Below are 8,561 nucleotides of genomic sequence, written 5' to 3' on the forward strand. Positions count from 1 at the left end.
AAGTGATCCGCCCACCTCGGCCTCCCAAAGTGCTGGGATTACAGGCATAAGCCACCATGCCCGTTCTATTTCTTAATTAAGGATCAAGAGAACATAAACACTGATGATGGATTCATGGGTCACTATTTTTTTTTTTTTTTTGAGACAGAGTCTCACTTTGTCGCCCAGGCTGGAGTGCGGTGGTGCGATCTCGGCTCACTGCAAGCTCAGCCTCCTGGATTCTCGCCATTCTCCTGCCTCAGCCTCCCGTGTAGCCGAGACTACAGGCGCCCGCCACCCCGCCCGGCTAATTTTGTGTATTTTTAGTAGAGACGGGGTTTCACCGTGTTAGCCAGGATGGTCTGGATCTCCTGATCTCGTGATCCGCCCGCCTTGGCCCCGAAAAATGCTGGGATTACAGGCATGAGCCACCGCGCCCGGCCTCATGGGCCACTTTTAAGTTGCCTTTAATACAATGGGCAGGCTTGCCTCACTTCCCTCTTGAAAGGCTAGTTTTTCATCCATTCATGCAGTAAGATGCTGTGATGTTAGCTGCCAACACTAGCACACATTACATACCGCCCATTGCCCCAGAGTGCAGCCTGTTGTAGGATATGAAAGGCCATATTCTGGTAGTCTAGAATTAAAAATTGTCTCTTAAAAATTCACATAACAACAAAAAATTCATTTTCTCTTAGCTCCCTTAATATATTCTGGGATCATGTTTTATAACCCAAATCAATAAGATTTCTTTACTCATAAAAGTTGTAAACATTCTCTGTGGAAAGTTGAAAATTAAATCATACAGAAGAAATAAGAATCACCTATAAGCCTGCCACCTAGAATAAACTCATAGTTTGTTTTTGTGTACAAAAAATTTCATTTCTTTTAAATTCAAAGAAAATTATTGAATGTCTGTTATGACCTAGGGGTAAATCAGTGGAGGATAAGAACAAATCTTTGGCAATTTAAAAAAATTATGGGCCAGGCGCAGTGGCTCAAGCCTGTAATCCCAGCACTTTGGGAGGCCAAGACAGGCGGATCACGAGGTCAGGAGATTGAGAGCATCCTGGCTAACACGGTGAAACCCAGTCTCTACTAAAAACATACAAAAAAAAAAAACTAGCCGGGCGGGGTGGCGGGCACCTGTAGTCCCAGCTACTCGGAAGGCTGAGGCAGGAGAATGGCGTGAACCCGGGAGGCGGAGCTTGCAGTGAGCTGAGATCCGGCCAGTGCACTCCAGCCTGGGCCACAGAGCGAGACTCCATTTCAAAAAAAAAAAAATTATGATCACACAGGTTATAAGGTTCGTATTTCCCGCATAAGCATTGCAGCGAGTATACTTTCCTGTATTTTAAAATATTCTTTTAAAAACATGAATTTTAATACTTGCATATGATTGGGCTATAATTTCCAAATAGTGATCATTTATGTTGTTTTCCATTTTTTATTATTAAAAATAATGCTGTCAAAAATAAGTTGAATAAACTTGTATATAAAAATTTCAGTTTTGTATATAAAACTTTCAAAATCATAAATTTTCAAAAAATAATAATTTATAATTACTCAATAATAAATTAATAGTTAATCCTTAGAACAGACTGATTAGAGAATTACTAAGTCAAGTATATCTTTATCTTAAGCATATTTATACACATTGCTAAATTACCTACAAAATTATACCAACTTATACTCATAGCCAACTTTGAGAGTATTCACTTCTCTATTTATTCAAAAACACTGCTGTTATAACTGTAAACATTTTTAGCTAACTTTGTAGGCAAATATCCTATCTTTAATTATTGGCAAAGTTGAAGATTTTCATGTTTATTGGCCATTTGCATGTATTATGTATGATTTGACTATTCTTGTCTTTGCCCATTTTTTATGTTGAGTGTCTTTTATTGATAAGTACTCTTTATATATCAAATCATCTGTCAGATATGACTCAACTATTCTTCTACTTTGTTTTTTGCCTTTAAATGAATTATGGCTTTAAAAAAATATATAGGAGTTTTGAATGTTTTCATAAGTTTCATTTGTTAATATTTTTCTTCATGGCTTTCTGCCTTTGATTTCATGCTTGAATGTCTTTCTCCAATGTAAAGTAAAAGAAATTCAACTCTCTTTCTTCTAGTTGCTATGCTTATTTTTATATTTAAATCTTTAATCTCTTTGAAATTTATTTTGGCATATAGCAATGCAGATATTCAACTTTACTTTTTCTCCAATAGCTATGTAATTGTCTCATTTACTGGTAAATCTTCCTTTTGTAAGTGATTTATGACGTCTTTATAAAACACTACATTTCTTCCTGAACTAGAATAATTCAGTTACTTTCTTTCATGGATATGCTAAAATCCTGTGTATTTTGCTATTCTGGCCAATTATTCCAGGAACAGCCATCCACAAGTCTTACTATGAAAAATAGAGTAAAATTGGTGTCTCCAGATTTGAAAGTTTTCCATTTCTATCTTAAAAACAAAAACTGTGAACTTTTTTAGGTGCTCAAAATAAACTCTTATTAAGTCACTGGTGTTTTTTTCAGCTTTGTTTGTCACAGCAGAAGGTATTATCTTTTTTTTTTTTTCTCTTTTCAACTTTTATTTTAGGTCCAGGGGGTACATGTGCAGATTTGTTACATGAATAAGTTGCATGTTGCTGGAGACTGGCATACAAATAATGTCATCACCCAGGTAATGAGCATGGTACTTGACAGGTAGTTTTTCAACCCTCACCCTCCTCCCTCTCTCCACCCTCAAGTAGGCCCTGGTGTCTGTTGTTCTCCCCTTTGTGTCCATGTGTACTCAACGTTTAGCTCTCAGTTATAAGTGAGAACATGCAATATTTGATTCCTGTGCTAATTCGCTCAAGATAATGGCCTCTAGCTGCATCTATGTTGCTGCAAGGGCACAATTTTGTTCCTTTTTATAGCTACATAGTATACCATGGTGTACTGCATTTTCTTTATCCAGTCCATTGTTGATGGGCATCTACGTTGATTCCATGTCTTTGCTATTATAGATAGTGCTAAAATGAACATATGAATGCATGTATCTCTTTGGTAGAATGGTTTATATTCCTTTGGGTGTATACTCAGTAATGGGATTGCCAGGTTGAATAGTAGCTCTAAGTCCTTTGAGAAATCTCAAAAATGCTTTCCACAGTGGCTGAACTAATTTACATTCCCACCAGCAATGTGTAAGAGTTCTCTTTTCTCTGCAGCCTCCCAAACATCTGTTAATAGCCATTCTGACTAGTGGGAGATGGTATCTCATTGTGGTTTTAATTTGCATTTCTCTAATTATTAGTAATGTTGAGCATTTTTCCTATGCTTTTTGGCAATATGTATGTCTTCTTTTGAAAAGAGTCTGTTCATATCATTTGCCCATTTTTTAAAGGGGTTGTTTTTCACTTGTTGATCTGTTTAGGTTCCTTACATATTCTGGATGTTAGGCCTTTATCAGATGCATAGTTTACAAGTATTTTCTCCTACAGATTGTCTGTTTACTTTGTTGTTGTAACTGCTTTTGGAGACTGTCACGAAATCTTTGCAAAGGCTTGTCTAGAATGGTATTTCCTAGGTTTTCTTCTAGGGTCTGTATAGTTTGAGGTCTTACATTTAAGTATTCATCTATCTTGAGTTGATTTGTATATACAGTGAAAGGAAGGGGTCCAGTTTCAATCTTCTGTGGATGACTAGCCAGTTATCCCAGGACCATTTATTGAATAGGAAGTCCTTTTCTCATTGCTTGTTATTGTCAACTTTGTTGAAGATCAGATAGTTATAAATGTGAAGCTTTATTTCTGGGTTCTCTAACCTGTTTTATTGGTCTATGTGTCTGTTTTTGTATGATGCTTTTTTGTTTGTTTGTTTGTTTTGGTTACCATAGCCTTGTAGTATAGTTTGAAGTTGGATAACATGATACCCCTAGATTTGTTCTTTTTGCTTAGGATTGCTTTAGCTATTCATGCTCTTTGTTGGTTCCATGTGAATTTTATTTATACTTATTTATTTTTTTCCCCTCTGGAACATTCAAATTCACTGTTCCAAAGTTTAATTAAAAACACAATTTAAAAATATTTAATATCTTCTGAAAAGTATTTCTAAGTTAAGAATGAAAAAGTATATAATAATATATAATCAAATACCAGGTGCCTCAACTCCCACCAGGTCCACACTCAGCAACATCCATCTTTTTAGGTTCTTTGAGATCTTCTGTTAAATCTACAAAGTTGTTTTCCATGATGGGGGAAAGAATGGAAATCCCCATTGCTTTTTGAAATTCATACATGCTTACAATATCACCTGGAGTTACTTGCTGTGCAAGTTTTTAAGATTATTGGTCACTTGTTCAGCGAGATGCATTTCTCTGCAGGAGGCACCTAAGAGACAGATCATACTGGGAGGGGGTCTGGTGCTCAAATACTCGTTCTGGGCTTCCTAGAGCTCCCTGAATAATTTGGTGGCCTCATCAAGTTTCTTCTGAATACTTCAGGTTCTTCAGAGTCAAAAACTTCAACTGGAACACCAAAGTTTACTACTTTCAGTGCTGTGACCCTGTCTTGTGTATTAGGGTCCAAACACCCTGCTGGTTCTAGTTCTATAATCTCCATTTCTTTTGCTGTGTTAAGTGTCCTAGTATGGCCTTCATCTTCAGGCGATGACATCTCCAACTCTTGTAGGGTCCTGAAATTCCCTCCTTTTGTTAAAACATCCAGTAAACTATCTGCCATAACATATGGATAGTCTTGGCATGTGGCCCAAAACTCATGGATGCTGAAATCAGTTGGAAGATCAGAGTCTTCCCCATGGGTTGGATATATTAAATTAGAATCATCCTTGCTGATATTTCCAAAAGTGGAGTCATAACACGGTGCATAAGAACTGTAGGGTCCATAATTCAAATCTCACACTTCTACAATGGGATCCACAGGAAGGAGAAGTCCCAACGTTGTTGTTCCATCTGGTTTTCTTCTTTCAAATTTGCACTGACTGTTCACAAGCTGTCTGGTCAGCTTTCCTCCAGATTCCTTCACGATTTGGTCAAGCTGCTCCTGCTCTCTCTCTCTGAATTATTGCTTTTAAACTTATCTTCAAGCACATCTTTGTCTACATTTTAATTTTCTTTGCCAGGACTCTTGAAGGCTTGTGCTTCAGCATCTCCAGAGTCCTCTCTCTCTCGACCAGCAACCTCCATCCTCCCCACTCTGCCTCCATCCTCCCCAGTCTGTTCTATCTTTCTGCTTTTGAGTTTCTTGCAAGTCATCCATGAAGTCTATACTCTGCTTCAGGCTCTGAATTCTTTCCTGGCTAAGAATTGTCATCCCCGAGTGCAACAGCTTTTTTGCAGCTGTATAGTAAATGCTCTCTGGTTTGTTGTAAATCATGGCATTAGTGCACATTAGTTTGAAGTTATCATTTAGTTCTATCGACTGGTAGTCATTGTTCTTGACCTTTTCTTTCATAGTACTAAAATCCCTTGGTTGTTTAATGATCATGGAGTAGCCAGGAGCAATATAATCAGTCACAGGAAATGAAAAGAAAGCACTTGGGTCTTTTCTCTGCAATTGTCTCATCAGTTGATTCAAAGTTTCTTGAAGGGGTGTCTGTTCTACTTCTTCTTGTTTGGCTAAAGAGCTTGTGAGAGGATCTCACAGGGGCATGACACTGGAGGTCTTTTTCTGCCTCATTCTCCACAAGGTCTCAATCCCGCTTCTTTTTATCCTCCTTAACTCTTCTACATTTTATCTCTTTATCTTCCCCTGGAACCTGTTTCTCGCCTTTCTTTCTCTTTTTCTGCATTCTGTCCTTGTGTTTGTCATGATCTTACTTGCCTTCGAAGAGGTTGGAGTCATGCTCTGAGCTACCCGTGGAGAGTTTGGTGACTTCGTTCCCTCCTACTTTGAGGACCAGCCTCAAGGGCTTCTATACATACTCCTCATAGAAGTGTTTTTTCGACTTGGCGTTCCCTGTGCTTCTTGCCCATGTCCTATCAGCTCCGGTGCCCGCCCCCAGAGCGAAGACCAGGCCCACAGCGCAGCTTCTGGTCCAGGCCAGGCCAGCGAAGGGCGGGAGCAGCCCGCAGAGGCCCCATGTGAATTTAAGAATAGTTTTTTCTAATTCTGTGAAAAACGATGTTGGTAATTTGATAGGAAATAGCACTGAATCTGTAAATTGCTTTGGGCAGTATGACCATAGCAACATTGATTCTTCTTATTCATGAGCATGGAATGTTTTTCCATTTGCTTTTGTTGTCTCTGATTTCTTTCAGCCGTGTTTTATAACTCTTGTTGGAGAGATTGTTCGCCTCTGTGATTAGCTGTATTCCTAGGTATTTTATTCTTTTTGTGGCTCTTGTGAATAGAATTGTATTCTTTATTATTATTATTATACACCATCCTTCTGCAGCATAGAATTGCATTTTTTATTTGGTCCTCAGTTTGGATGTTTTTGATGTATAGAAATACTACTGATATTTGTGTGTTGATTTTGTATCCTGAAATTTTACTGAAGTTGTTTATCAATTCTAGGAGGCTTTGGGCAGAAGCTGTGGGGATTTCTAGGTATAGAATCATATTGTCTATGAAGAGAGATCATTCAACTTACTCTTTTCCTATTTGGATTCCTTTTATTTCTTCCTCTTGCCTGGTTGCTTTGGCTAGGACTTCCAGTATTATATTGAATAGGAGTCATGAGAGTGAGGATCCTTCTCTTATTTCAGTTCTCAGGGAGAATGCTTCCAGTTTTTGCCTGTTCAGTATGATGTTGGCTGTGGGTTTGTCATAGATGACTCTTACAATTTTGAGTTATGTTCCTTCATTTCCTAGGTTGAATGTCTTCAACATGAAGAGATGCTGTATTTTATCAAAAGCCTTTTCTGCATCTATTGAGATGGTCATGTGGTTTTTGTTTTTAGTTCTGTTTCTGTAATGAATCACATTTCTTGATTTGCATATGTTGAACCAACCTTGTATGGCAGGGATAAAGCCTACTCAATCATGGTGAATTAGCTTTTTGATAGGTTGCTGGATTCACTTTGCTTGTATTGTGTGGAAGAATTTTTGTGTCTATGTTCACCAGGATATTGACCTGAAGTTTTCTTTTTTTGTCATGTCTCTGCCAGGTTTTGGTATCAGGATGATGCTGGCCTCACAGAATGAGTTAGGGAGGCTTCCCTCCTCCTCAGTGTTTTGGAATAATTTCAGTAGGATTGGTACAAGCTCTTCTTTATATGTCTCATATAATTCAGCTGTGAATTTGTGTGGTCCAGAGCTTTTTTGGGTTGGCAGGTTTTTTATTACAGATTCAATTTCAGAACTCATTATTGGTCTGTTCAGGATTTCAAATTCTTCTTGGTTGAATTATGAGAGGTTCTATGTATCCAAGAATTTACCCATTACTTCTAAGTTTTCCAGATTGTGTGCATAGAGGTGTTCATAATAGTCTCTGAGGGCTTTTGTATTTCTGTGGAGTTGTTGGTACTGTCACCTTTGTGATTTCTGATTGTGTTTATTTGGATCTTCTCTCTTTTTTTCTTTATTAATCTAGGTAGTGGTCTATCAATCTTATTTATTCTTTCAAAGAAGTAACTTTTAGTTTCATTGATTTTTTTGTATGAAATTTCATTCATTTTAGCTCTGATTTTGGTTATTTCTTTTCTTCTGCTAGTTTTGCAGTTGGTTTGCTCTCGAAAACTGTGAACTTTTTAAAGATTCTTTTGTGTGTGTCTGATACAGAATAATGCATGCCTGTGGACCCGTGAACACCTGGGCCCCACATAAGCTTTCCTCCATGTGCCTTTGGTATCTCAGTTCCAGGTATCCTTTGGGCTATGTTCAGACATCTTGTAGACCTTAGTAGTGAGGCCATGATATCCAGGAGCACATTCTGTTTTCAACAGAAAATAATAATTCAGCTCAGTTCTTGAGTTGTGTAGTCTTCAGTTAAATGATTTCCTTTATTTTTTGATTTCAACATTAATACATTTCAGAATTTCTTTTACTTTTGTAAAAACCATTCTCAAGAATGTCTCCATTGCTCAACCTCACTCCAGACATTATTTTATGTAATCCCCTTTTCTCTCTGAAACCCATCCCAACTGCTTTCTTTTCAGTTTGTTTTCTTCTACGTGCGTAGAGACTAGATCCCTTGAAAGCTTCCCTTGCCATTAAAAATAAAGTCCTTTGACAATTTATTAAGATGTAAGTTTAAAATTTTGTCTAGTTAGTATATTGAGTGAACAATTTTCTAGGTTTCTGATAAATTTTTAAACTTATAAGAAATTGGCTTTAGCTGTTATCGTGAAATAATATATGCAGGTATTTAGTACATTGCATGGTCTTTGTCACATAGTAGGCACACCCAAAATGTGAGGTTCCTTCCTGCATTTCCTGTACTACAATATATCTATGTCTCCCCATGAGATATGCATTTCTCATTGGCAGAGACTACTACCTGCCTTTCAAACTCTAGCTCCTAGCATAAGACTTGCTACAGAGCCAGCCTTAGATAACGATTTCATGATTAGATACCTGAAAGGATAATTAACAAATGCATAATATGATTAGAAAAGTAGTAT

At 37.5% G+C, this 8,561-nt stretch overlaps 1 pseudogene; it reads right to left on the bottom strand.

Moving 5' to 3' along the window:
* Positions 1-4,139: 4,139 nt before the first annotated feature.
* LOC100429154 (bromodomain-containing protein 7 pseudogene) lies at positions 4,140-5,969 on the bottom strand (annotated as a pseudogene).
* Between the last annotated feature and the right edge of the window lie 2,592 nt (positions 5,970-8,561).

Source organism: Macaca mulatta, chromosome 17, assembly GCF_049350105.2.
Source record: "Macaca mulatta isolate MMU2019108-1 chromosome 17, T2T-MMU8v2.0, whole genome shotgun sequence".
Taxonomy (NCBI): Eukaryota; Metazoa; Chordata; class Mammalia; order Primates; family Cercopithecidae; genus Macaca; species Macaca mulatta.